Here is a 14,544-nt window from a genome sequence, read left to right on the forward strand (position 1 = left end):
CAGGACTTCCTTCCTTCGTAAGGCTGAGTAATATTCCATTGTACAAATATACCACACTTTGTTTATCTATTCTCCCGTGATGGACCCTTAGATTGCTTCTGCCTCTTGGCTATTGTGAATAATGCTTCAATGCACACGGGTGTACAAATTCCTCTTCAAGACTTTCCGTTCCATTCTTCTGGACGTACACATAAAAAGTGAATAGCTGAGGGGGACTGAGTGGCTCAGTCAGTTAAGCTTCTGATTTCAGCTCAGCTCATGACCCCAAAGCTCGTGGGTTTGAGCCCCATGTCAGACTCTGTACCAATGGGAGCCTGCTTCACATTCTGTCTCCCTCTCTCTCTCTTCCCTGCCCCCACTTGCACTTTCTCTGCCTCTCAAAAGTGCATAAAAGTTAAAAATTAAAAAAAATAAATTGAATAGCTGTATCATGTTAATCCCTTTTTATTTAACAAGCTGCCATACTGTTTTCCACAGTGACTGCACCATTTTACATTCCCAACAACCACACACAAGGTTTCCAGTTTTCTCCACATCCTCGCCAACACTTATTTTCTGTTGTTGTTGTTTTTTAACCATTCTAATGGATATGATGTTCTTTAAGGTTTTAACTTCTTCATACTTCCAGGTTGTAAAAAGTGGCTCTTCTAGGAAGCCACTGAACAAGCTGTAGACTCCAAGCACCCATTCCAGGTAGGGAATGGATAGGAGCTTCTCCTATTTGGTTGGCACCACAGATGGGGCCTCCTTACCCTGTGGCAGCTTTACAACTGCAGAGATGGTATAAGCAATTGCTAGATCCAATCCAGCCAAAGAAATCAACACCCAGGTTGAATATACAGGCAGGTGAGGCTAAGCAAATCCAAGATAGTGCGCAAACTGTGTCTAATATATCTGTCTAAATCTGGTTTCTTTTGATGTATTTGCTATCATCTAAAACTAAATGTTTAAACATATTTCCTCTAAATGTTCATATCCCCTAAAATGTGCAGATTTCTTGAGGGCAGGGAATTTATCTCATCCATCTTGGGACCTCGTCCCAAGGTCTCTAACAGTTCCTGACACATACATAACAAATGCACCAATGCAGAATGATTTATGGACTAAAAATATCATTTATGTAGCTTCCTTTTGCCTAAAATCCAAATTCAGGTAAGTTTTTTTTACCAGCTAGGTCTCCTATTTGTTTTTTGTTTTGTTTTGTTTTGTTTTTTTTAATTTTTTTAATGCTTATTTATTTTTGAGACAGAGAGAGACAGAGCATGAACGGGGGAGGGTCAGACAGAGAGGGAGACACAGAATCTGAAGCAGGCTCCAGGCTCTGAGCTGTCAGCACAGAGCCCGATGCGGGGCTCGAACTCACGGACCGTGAGATCATGACCTGAGCGAAGTCAGACACTTAACCGACTGAGCCACCCAGGCGCCCCATAGGTCTCCTATTTGGATAGAAGACTTCCACTTCCAATTAGCATGTAAGGAACTACAAGAAGCAAGAAACTATCCCTTTTATCCTAAAAATAAGGACAAACCTGAAAAACTACAAAATCATAGTTTCAAAGAACTGAGGATGCAAAGAATCAAAAGGGAACCCAATTTAAGGAAGTGAAGATCCCTCCTGAAGAGAGAAGACAAGCACAATTGCTTTTATCCCTAGAGGAGCAGTGGGAGAAGGAATTCACCACAGGACTGAGAAGAAACCAATGGAACTTTTAATGGCTATGTGTGGACCAGCCTGATAGACTAGCATGCTTAAAGTCCTCCAACAGGGCAAATCTCTTCAGCCCCTTGCCTTGGCTCTTCACCAAGTACACAGCAGTAGTAGGTCACAGGTTAGGGTGGAATTTCTGAGATGCCCCCGAGGTATAGAAGGCCTTCTCCAGGTGCATAGCGCAAGAAATCCTGCTGAAGGCTTGGTGTGGCAGGAGAGCCAAGTCTCTGAGCAAAACAGGATTTCACAAGGGGTCAGGCAACAGCAGCAAAAGGCTGGGGTGGAGGCAGGAGAGCTAAGAGACATTGACCCAAAGCACTGTGCATCTCTCTGAAGGCATGGGGTAGAGCAACCAGGCAAAGAGATTTTCTAAGGTACAAAATGGAGGCAGGACTCAAGAGCAAAAGGAATGAACCAGCTCCCAAGACAACTACCAGTCTGGCTATAAAGCTTAAGGGAATTTCTAAGTTTCCACAGGGGCTCAGATCCCATAACCTGCTGAAGGGACAGTCCTGATTCTAGCCTTAGAATGGAAAGCAATGGTGACTTTAACCAGAATTTCAAATTTCAAACTCTAGTCATCTATGTATTAGATTAACTCAGTATGTCAGATACCTGACAAAGAAGAGGTATGACTTTTTATGGTGCTAATATTTTATCCCCCACAATACCTTACACAAGATAGGCAGCATACATAAAAAAATATGAGACATGTAAAGAAGCAAGATCATTTCCTGTCTTGGCTGTGGACCACACTATCAACAGAAGCAGACCCTAAATTGGTCCAAGATAAATTTGTTGAAAGAGGTGGTGGAAAGATGATCAATGTGCATGAATACCTGTAAAATTTCAACAGAGAGAATTATAAAAAGTGGGAAATGGAAACGAGAAAAAATACTGTCACATATAATTAATTCCACAGTCTTACTCACAGGCTGGACACAAGAGAGTGAACTCGGGGCTTCTATACTTGCTCTTGCTTATGTCTTCATTTACACCATGGGACTCATTCACTCACTTTCCTCAGTTCTCATCTCAAATGTCCTTTCAGCACTCCAACCTACCGCCTTCTTTTTCTACAGAACATTTATTATCTGAGGTTATGTATACAGACATGAAAACAAGCATTTGTATGTATGTCTCTTCTGATAATAGAATTACTTTAAATTTGTCTAATTCTCCCTGTCAGAAGGTAAGCTTCTGAGATAAGAGACTTCGTGTTGTGCCTTGCTTTATCCCTAGAACCTAATTTCTCCATTGAGAATATAGTAGCCACTCAATTGGCATTTGTGAATTACTGAGCTAGTGGATACGTGAATGAAGCCAGGTGTTTCCAGTAGCGGGTACTTGAAAGGTGAAAACAAAGTTGTACTCTAACAACTTGCAGTGGTCAAATTTGAAAATGATTAAGAACAGGTCTATGTAGAGGCCCAAATGAGGAGTTCTGTGTTACCGAAGATGAATTCTGATGGCAGAATAAAAAAGAATTGGCAGGGATATAATGGAGATTAAGAACCAATTAAGAGGTTACCAGCCTAGCAAAGAAAACCATCAGCAAAATGAAAAATGATTTATAAATATTATCTCCCATAGGTTACATTTATCTGATAAGGGGTTAATAACTCAAATACATAAATAAATCTTACAACTCAAAAGCAAAATTATATACAATCTAATTTAAAAATTCCAAAAGCCCTGAATATATTTTTCCTACAATGCCATGCAATGACAGGCACATGAAAAAATATTCAACATCACTAATCAGGGAAATGCCAATCAAAACCACAATGAGGTATCACCTTACCTGTAGGAATGGCTATTATCCAAAAGTCAGGAAATAACAAGTGTTGGCAAGGATGCGGAGGAAAAGGAAATCTCTTGCATTGTTGATGGGAATGTTAACTGACACAGTTACTACGGAAAATCTTAGGGAGAATCCTCAAAAAATTAAAAATACAAAGAACTACCATATGATCCAGCAATTTCACTTCTATTTACCTGAAAAGGACAAAAAAACCCCACGAATTCAAGAAAATAGCTGCACCCCGCCCCATGATCCTTGCAGCATTATTTACAATAGCCAAGATATGTAAATAATCTAAGTGTCTATGTAAATAACCTATGTCTATAAATCTATGAATGGATAAAGATGTCATATATACACACAGTGCAGTATTACTGAGCCAGAAAAAAAAAAAAAGGAAACACTACTTTTAGACAACATGGATTTTATTTTATTTTATTTATTTTTTTTTATTTTTAATTTTTTTTTTACATTTATTTATTTTTGAGACAGAGAGAGACAGAGCATGAACGGGGGAGGGTCAGAGAGAGAGGGAGACACAGAATCTGAAACAGGCTCCAGGCTCTGAGCAGTCAGCCCAGAGCCCGACGTGGGGCTTGAACTCACGGAGCGTGAGATCGTGACCTGAGCCGAAGTCGGCCACCTAACTGACTGAGCCACCCAGGCGCCCCTAGACAACATGGATTTTAAAGGCATTATGCTAGCTAGGTAAAATAAGTGAGACAGAGAAAGATAATTACCATATGATCTCACTGATATGTAGAATTCAGGAACAAGAACTAAAACAAAACACAAACCCACAGATTCAGAGAACAAATTGGTGGTTGTTGTAGACAGTGGTTGAGGGGTGGGTGAATGGGTAGAGATGGTCAAAGGGTACAAACTTCCAATTATACCATAAGCAGTGGGGATGCAATGCGTAGCACAGTGACTATAGTTAGTGACACTGTATCACATATTCAAAAGTAGTTGGAAGAGTCATCTTAAAAATTATAAGAAATTGTAACTATGCATGGTGATGGAGGTTAGCTAGACTTACTGTAGCAATGATTTCATAATGTATGCATATACAAAATCAGTATGTTGTATCTCTGAAACCCATCTAATGTTTCATGTCAGTTTTTAGAACTTTGACTTTGCTTCACATATATGCAAAAGTTAATAGATTGTAAACCTAAGTGTATAAAGTCAAACTATATAACATCTGGAAAAGGGCTAAAAACAACACAGCAACCAAACAGGAGAAAACCTTCATTACACCAAGTTAAGCAAGTATTTCTTCGGACACAAAAAGCATGAAGCATAGAAGACAGTGAAGTCCGATTTATCAACTTATCATTAAAAACTCTGCTTTTCACAGATACTGTCAGAGAATGCAAAGTCAAGTCACAGTCAACATATAAACTTGGAAAAGAGGGAAAACAAGGTATTGCTATAACCAAGACACAAGTGGAGATGAGCCTGAACCCATATTGAAGGGGGAAAGAAAAAAAATCACCAGCTTTTAAAACTAGATTGGATCAGGAGTGCCCGGGTGGCTCAGCTGGTTAAGCGTCCAACTTCAGCTCAGGTCATGATCTAGCAGTTCTTGAGTTCGAGCCCCATTTCAGGCACTGTTTTGACAGCTCAGAGCCTGGAGCCTGCTTCAGATTCATATTCTCTCTCTCTCTCTCTCTCTCTCTCTCTCTCTCTCTCTCTGCCCCTTCCCTGCTTCCACTCTGTGTCTCTCAAAAATAAACAAACATTAAAAAAAAAGTATACTGGATCAAGAACCAGCGGGTCTTTGAGACAATCTCATGGTAGTGGGGTAAAGACAAAAAGTATTCTAGGACAACTTTAAGGTTCACAGTTTTGTCAACTATGAGAATTGCAATCACATCACAAGATAAATGAAGAGATCAAGTGAAAGGTCTAAAAGAACCATGAAAATGCACTCAAGGCTCAAAATGGTAATTCAGAAATCCTCCCATTCTGGATAGTGTTTCAATCTGTGAGAAGAGGGGCAGGTGATTCCTCAGCATTTACCATCTGTGACTCTCTTTCCTTGGGCTCTTACTATGTCCCACGTGTTAGTTTTCCACAGGTAAGGCTCTAGCAATAAAACATTCATTTTCTTGAGAGCAGGAGCTATGTCTTAAACTTTGTGTATTCTTCTCTATCCCAACGATTTCCCGGACAATAGCAGGATTCAACAAATTTCATAATTCATCTGTTGGGTTATTTATATCTTACAGCCTAAAGTATTCTTTGCTCTTGATTCCAAATAAATTTCTTGTCTAGCTATGGAAAAATATTATCTTATAATGGACATGGCAGTCAGTGTGGATGTAAGTTTTTTCCAGTATTGCTTGTTAGGTTTTTCTGATGCATTTTCTTTATACTCTTCTCAATGCAGCAAACGCTCTCTCTCTCTCTCTCTCTCGCTCGCTCTCTCTCTCTCTCTCTCTCTCCTAGAATTTGAGAGAGTAACATCTGAATCCAAGACTCTAACCCACTTATGTGGCTTCAAACAACCTAGATATCAACATATTTTTTCCTCATGTGAAACAAGCCCAAATATCCTTCATGTCATATCTAAGTGTAGAATAAGATGAGCCCTGAGGTACTTAAAAGTTAGGTAATATTTCAGATCATAATATTGCAGTTCACATACAACTTACCATATTAAGTTACCTGCTCAGTCGTTTTTTTTTTCTGAAGTCAAGATTCTTCATGATTTCACCTTTCAATAAAACTATGATGTGGAAAACCCAGGATCAAAATCCTAGTTTTTTTAAACAGTATTTTCCTTAGATTGGAACTGTATGTATTTGAATGACCATTTTAACCCCCTAGTGACTTGCTCCAATATTTAATATAAAATTATGTAAACTACTATGCAAAATTATGGTATTTTTTAAAATCATGTATTTCCTAAGTTCTAGGACAGAAGCAATCATATGATGTATTATTACTATTATGGAAACATTTTTTAAAGAAAGAAAAAAATCACTCAAAAAATCAGTCCATATTAATTGTAAATATGTTAAAAACCCTAGTGCAACTTAGAATCAAAGTAGTAACTTAATGTAAAGTATCATTTGGAGACTTGAGAGGCTGTGTTCTCTATTCAAATGTAATGAACATAAGCAGTAAATTGAACAAACATGTCCCATGGGTATGTGCTCATAGGAGCTACTCTACAGTCTTTGCCAACCTGCTGATAGAGTAATTCACCCGTTTGCTCCTAAGAGCATAAGCCACTTTGAGTCCCAAGTATTATCTTAATTGTACGACTAAAAACTTCCAACTACTTATCATAATCTAGACCCACAGTTTGTAAGGTCTCCCTGAGCTAGCCTTTCCAGAGGTCGGTTTCCAGCAGAGAAACTGCTTGTCACCGTTCCTGAAGCCATGAGGGTCCAAGCAGTGGGAAAGGAAAGAGAAAAGCAATGTTCTTACTCAATGGCAACATTTTAAGCTAGCTCCCAATTCCCAGGTGGCAGATGTTGGAAGTTAATTCCTTTGCTCTTAAGTGATTTTGTAACTTCTTCAGAGATTCCCCACATCAGAAAAATTTGTTTTTCTTTTCCAGGATCCAAGAGATCAATTTTCCTGCCACTCCCATTTGGCCCATTATCTTCAGCCACTCGCCACACACATTCTCTTTATGGAGTCCACAGAACTTCTAAGACACCTTTTTGGCTGGATTTCAAACCCTTCCAGGATGGTTCTCCCATGTGGCCATCCTCTGATCTATAGGTAAAATGCATCCACCCTTTGCCCAGAGAAACGCTAGGAGCACTTGCGTATCCAAACCCAGTGACAGCAACTCCACTTGCAAAGTAGTTAGCTATCAGCCCCTAGTTCTCTGGTGCTTGTAACTCAGGAACATCATGTCAAAAATCTCCGTAGTACTGATGAAGTACCTTCCATTAGCATGCTCCTAGTCCCCACCCCACCCCCCCCAGCCCTAGCTAAGGTCAAAGCCAAGAATCACTGTACATCTTACACCTAAGAAATCCTTTTTCCAGAATCCTCTAACCTCTCCAACAACCTAATTTTTCTATCACCCTTTATGGGTGAAGAGAATCTAAAACCTGTGAAACTGCTTCTTTATGTCTTTCCTTTGAAAATTTGCATCTTGATTTTCTACCTCACGTTACAATTTTTATCTCTTATACCTTCATTCCTCTGCTGAGCCTTCCAGTTGCAGAAAAATAAACATGAAGTTACATATTACCCTAGTATTCTTCTTAAATATTTCATTAGAGCAATTTGTTTTCTTATACCTTTGCTTAATAAGCAACAGAAACTTACTGTTTCCTTGACATTCTGCTGCTGCAAGGGGAAAGAATCCCTGAAGAAAGGAGATATATATAGCTAATAAATCAATATAACTTATGATTTCAAAATAAGAGAAGAGCTTAGAAGATTATACAGTCTAGGTCTCTGAGGTATTGTTCATTTAAAATGTTAACAGTAAAGCACATAACCTTTTCTTTCAGACTTTAAGCCAAACCCAAGTTTCGAAGGAAGTCTTCTTTCTTTCAATGTTAGGTACTGAGGCTGCATGTAAGGGGAAAAAATGTAGCCTTGTGATAAAATATACTTAGTTTTATAAAAGGCTCAGTAGAGTCAATGACAAATGTTAGGAATATGTAAAACAGTTGTTCACCAAACTTTGTATGTATATTTAATATGAAAGTTAAAGAGCTGATAATACAGAAATAAACTTTAGCAATATTTGCCTCAGTGCTTAACACATACAGTAGTTTCCACAATGAGCCAATGCTGTTAGCTAATACAGAAATTTACATAGTTACAGGATCATTAGAATGATTAGACCATGGTGTGGGGACAAATAATCCCAAAAGCTGACTTAAAACTGAAGACTGCTTATATCACATGCCCCCTGGGATCCAACAGAGGGACCCTGATCACAGTAATAACTCAGGACTATTTCAGGCTTATGAAACCAAGTGCCATTTCAAATTTTGTCAAGTGCTGTGCTAAGGTGAAAGCACTCTGCAGGGTTTCATATCAGTAATGACGTCCTCCACCCAGAAGTGATGCATCACTTCCTCTTGCGATTTATTGTGCAAATAAAGTCACATGATGCTGTCAACCACAAAGAGGACTGGAAGTACAAACCTACTATGTGCTTAAAAATACTGACTGAAGAGCATTAAAGAGGACCACAGCTTTATAGATAGGTTCTAGCTGTATGGCAAGCAAGATGGCCCATGATTATCCATGCTTACAGCCTACCAATTTAGCAATATCAGAAAAAGACTTGGTTTCTTGGTAAGTCTGCCCCCCCCCAAAAGAGGCTTCAGAAAGTAACCCAGGCTTTTGTCAAGGGTCTTAACAGATCTCAGTCAGGTGGCCATTCTCTCAGAGATACTTTCAATCACATGGCTCCATCTTCCATCACAAGGGTGGGCACATGACCTCGGCTGGCCAATCAGATCTCTCCATTATAGATCATAGTCTGAGATAGTGACAGCAATCAAGCCACAACAATCAAAAACTATTTGTAGGGCTTTCCTAACAAGACTTGTTGTTTATCTGGTATTATTAGCTATAAAGATAATATTATTCTTAAACTATGGCACCTATTTTTCACTTACATTGAAAAAGCCTGTCTGAATATTAAACCGACCAATCAGGATGAAGAGCTTTTATTTATTTATTTTTTTAACGTTTTTATTTATTTTTGAGACAGAGAGAGGACAGAGCATGAATGGGGGAGGGGCAGAGAGAGAGGGAGACACAGAATCGGAAGCAGGCTCCAGGCTCTGAGCCATCAGCCCAGAGCCCGATGCGGGGCTCGAACTCACGGACCATGAGATCGTGACCTGGGCTGAAGTCGGACGCTTAACCGACTGAGCCACCCAGGCGCCCCCAGGATGAAGAGCTTTTAAAACGAAAAAATACAACCTTCATGACTTTAAGTCTTTATATCCAGTTACATCTTAAGTGAGCTCCACCCTTGATCTTCTCATTGAAGTGACCCATTTACATTTCTTCTGCCTGGCCTTAAAAAACAAAAAGAGAAGGCTCTCCTTATGCTGTTTACTAAAGAAGTATTTCTTTGATCTACATAATTTCAAATTTAGATATACTCCTTGAAAACTATTTTGAGACATTATATTGATCATTGCTGTATAGTTTAGGGACTTTAAGAAAGTAAGATATTTCAAGGTATTAGGAACAAATTTTTGCAGGTCACTTTTCCTCAACTGTTCTTGGTAACAGGACCTTTACTAATGGCAGCAATGACTTTACCTTGTTTAGAAATTACAGTTGTGTAGCCCATACCTATAGACTAACAAAGTACTTTCTCCTAGAAAAATAGACCCTGATAGAGCATAACAGTGTTTTCCCAAACACCAGCATTTTCCTTAACTAAACTTCTCGAAATGGGGCCATGTTACACACAACCTTCAGAATGTTTTATAGTATTGCCCTCTAACTTTGAGACCCAGGGAATTATTTTATCACCAATTTAGGCTTGAGGACACAAGTTCTAGTTTACCACCCACTATATAGTATGCAACTGACATTTTAAAACTAAAACCAAATGGCCCCATGCCAGGCATAGAGATTACCTACCTATACACACGCGCACGCGCGCGCACGCACACACACACACACACACACACACACACACTGAAACCAAATGAAGGAATCTTCGGTTATATTTTAATTTTTCATCTTTCAATCCTTTTGCCTTCAGAGGACAGATATTAAAATTTGTTATCTTCAGCATATTAACACCAAAGATTATTTAATTACAAATAATGGGTATTTGTTGTTTCCCCACTTATTTTCAAGTCTTTGAATCTTATATCTCTTTATTACAAATGTCTGATCATTTTGTTGTTAATCACATTTCTCTGCATAATGTCTAAGAATGGGCACTCTGAAACCAGATAATCTGAGATTAAATTCAGGATCCTCCTCAAATTACTATACTCTTCTCTCCCTCTGCTTTCTCTTCCAGGAAATGGAAGTAATAGCTTACTCATAGATGGTTGGGAAATAAAGTACTCTATTAAAACATTTAGAACAACGTGTGTCATATAGGAGTTCAATGCAAGTTTTATTTATTACAATTCTTCTTATTATACTTTGAGGAAGTTCCTGGAATTCTTCTTATTATTACACTTTGAGGAAGTTCTTATATGACCCATGCCTGGGGGCACCTGGGTGGCTCATTTGGTTAAACATTCAACTCTTGATCTCAGCTCAGGTCATGATTTCCTGCTTAGGGAGATTGAGCCTTGAGTCTGCTGACAGTGCAGAGCTTGCCTGGGATTCATTTATTCATTCTCTCGCGCGCTCGCTCTCTCTTCTCCCCCCTCCCTCCCCCACTGGTACTCTCTCTCAAAAATAAATACACTCTAAAAAAAAAAAAATATTACGCATGCCTGATTTCCAAGTTATCCCCCCAAAAGACTTAAGTCTTATATTTCCTTAGAAATATACCACTAAAATCATGGGAGACATGACATAGACATCTTTAGAGATTTTTAAAGGTTTGTGGATTCTAAATAGTACAGTCAAAAATGTTAGGAAATGAGTTATGCAATGAACCATAAGATATACTGGCTCTTTAAATTCTTCCATTCCTTCCCCTTTCCCATGTAACCCTCTCTATCTCCCTCTACAGAGCTGAAAGTTTAACGAATAGTAATGCATCTGCATTAAATCAAAACACCTTTAAGAGAGTGTACATTATGCCTTATATAGCCAAGTAAGAAAGAAAAACAATATGTTTATTATATATATTTAGACTCTCAGTGTTGACTTTATTATGTTACTTGTATATAGAAAATCTCAGTATAAACTAATTATAACTATTGTTCTCATTCAACAATAAAACCAAGTTAAAACTCAAGAAGTTACAAAGCCAATAAAAACAGAATTATTAAGCAACAGTAATTTAACATAACTGGTATTTTTGCTGAAACTAATCCAAGAGTCGCAGCCCAAATACACTACTAACTTCTACAACACACACACACACAGTTTTGAGTTCTACATTCTTCACTACTTTGTACTTCGCTGTAATTCAGTTTCCTCAACTCTAACACCTAATGTAAGGACTGGAAAAGCTTTGTCCAAACACCCTGCAGGAAAGACACTTGGCTCCCACTTGATATTTACTATTAAGTTTGGTTTTGCCTTCTACATATTAGAACTGGACAACTGAAACAGTGCTACGCAGCCCAATTCCAGCTCTGAAATTTCTAGACAGACATTCTCAGGTTCTTAACGAAAAAAAAAAAAATCTTACATTTAACTGTATTGCATTGGACATAAAAGTACTATTTCCACAGAGAACTGTGAAAACGTTACAGTAACTCCCAGACCCTAATAGGGGACACCTAGATTTACATCCAACAGCCATCCATTCCTCTGCATGGGCGATTCCAGTACCACTCCTTCTTTCTTTCAGAGCAAGTGGAGAGAGAATACTTATATTTTTAATTTTATTTTAAAGTTTATTCATATTTGAGACAGAGAATGAGCAGGGAAGGGATAGAGAGAGGAAGACAGAAGATTTGAACTGGGCTCTGCGCTGACAGCAGAGAGTCTGATGCGAGCTCAAACCCACAAACCGTGAGATCATGGCCTGAGCCAAAGTCGGACGCTTAACCGACTAAACCACCCAGGAGCCCAGAGAGAGAATATTTTTACTAGGAGAAGTCACTTTGAAATAGGCTGAGCAATTTGACTCAGTTTGGCCAGGCCTCTCCCACTTTTAGGCAACAAATGTCCCATGTCCTAGGAACCGCTTCAGTCCAGAGAAAGCCAGGATGGTTAGTCACTCTGCTTTTGAGCATGGAGCATTTGATGTGTTAAAGCAGACCTGTGTCTGGTCCCACAATGGAAGACAAATAGTTATTAAGTGGGCCTATCACTAACCACTTCCTCTTCACTCAACCAAGTCTACAGACTTCCCTACCCATCTCCTGGAACCAAGAAGAATTTAGTCCTCTGCTGGCAAGACAGCAAAAACTGGGAATAATCTCAGGCACTCCACATACTACCAACAATCCCCTGAAACACTTTTTGAGGTGGTTATCCTATCTGCTTCTACCTTCAACCCTTGGATCTCCAGCTTTCCTCCTTTTAGCCCAAGGGCTAATACCCAAGAGCAGGAGATTCTTCTGATACCTCAGCTCATTGGGGGTTGTTTTCAGGCTTCACACATTACAGGAAGAGAAACTACAGATTTGCCTTTGATGAATATCATAAATCAAATCTAACAACATGTCATACTATATATCATGACCACATAGGATTTATCCCGAGAATGCAAAACTGGTTCTACACCCAAAAAATCAGCTAATACATCACAATAGAAAATTCTAAGGGATCTGCTAAAACAAAAAACCTGTTAGAATAAGAGAATTCAGCAAGTGTGCAGGATGTATGCTCAACATATTGAAATCCATTGGTTTTTTAATACAGTAACAACAGGCAAACAAATAGAAATTAAGAAAACAATTCCTTTTAAATAGTCTCAAGAAGAATAGAAAAGAATAAATTGAACAAAAAAAAGTAGCAAACTTACACTCTGAAAACTACAAAATGCTTTTGGAAGAAGATTAGACCTAAACAAAGGGGAATACATCAGAAGACTTAATATTGTTGAGTGGGATACTTCCCAAATTGGCCTTACAGATTCAACACAAGCCTTATCAATATTCCAGCTGGTTTCATCACATATATTGCTAAACAAATCCACACATTTATATGGAAGTTCATGGGACATAGCACAGTATAAACAATCTTGAAAAAGAATAAAGCTTTTCAACCCACTTAACCCCTGCTGCATTTTCTAACTTTTCTTAAAATATTTCAGTTCAGAGCCACAAACATGATTTTATAGGCTTAAGTAGTGTAGCAAAACCCCAAAAGGGAAAATCTGAAGACCCTACCCAAATATCACATAACAAAACCGCTAAAAAACCAAAACTACCAGAAAACAGAGAATGTAACACATCACACACAAAGGCACAAGTCAGATAACTAAAGATTTCTCAACAGAAACCAGAGAACAGTTCCAATCCTTTTCTACGGTTGCTGTAACAAATCACCATCAATTCTGGGGCTTTAAAGTACATAAAGTTCTTACCTTACAGTTTTGTAGTTAGGAGTCTGACGTGGGTCTCACAGGCTAAACTCCAAGCATCTGTAAGGCTGTATTCCGTTCTGGAGGCTCGAAGACAATCAGTTTCCTTGCTTGTTCCAGCTTCTAGAGGCTGCCCAGGTTCTTTATTTCCATCAGCCTTTTTCAAACCTAGCAACACTCATGTCTCTGACCATTTATCCAGTCATGTCTCCCTCTGACAAGAGTTGTAAAAGTTCTCGGTTTTATTTTTTTAAGCGTTTGTTTATTGATGAGAGAGAGAACGCACACTCACGAGTGTGAGGGGGCAAGGAGCAGAGAGGGAGAGAAAGAGACTCCGAAGTAGGCTCCACATTGTCCACACAAAGCTCCACTCGGCTTGGGCTAGAACCCACAAATGATGAGATCGTGAACCGAGCCAAAACCAAGAGGCGAACGTGAACGCTCAACTTACTGAGCCACCCAGGTGCCCCAAGGTTCTCTACTTTCAAGGGTGCATGTTATTAAATTGAGCTCACCTGGATAATCCAGCATTCTCCCTCCATCTTAAAGCCCTTAACTTAATTACAATTAAGTTGCAAAGTTGTAAATAAGGTAAACTATGCGCACAAATGAATGAATGAGAGTGGAAAAAAACATCTTAGAAATCCCATGAAAATAATTTTGACTCACAGACCCCTTGAAAGGATCTCTGTACCATATTTTGAAATTCACTGGAATAAACAAATCCCAAAGAAATGCTTTATACAGGAAATATATATACATATATAATTTTTTTATACAGGAAATATATATATATATAATTAAAATATCAGTATGTCTATTAATGGAGTACTTACTTATACCCAAACAGTAATTTGATATGAAAGTACCATTTGAAGCTAAACTTAAAGTCAAGCCAAGCCT

Source organism: Panthera onca, chromosome C2, assembly GCF_046562875.1.
Source record: "Panthera onca isolate mPanOnc1 chromosome C2, mPanOnc1 haplotype 2, whole genome shotgun sequence".
NCBI classification, from domain to species: Eukaryota; Metazoa; Chordata; class Mammalia; order Carnivora; family Felidae; genus Panthera; species Panthera onca.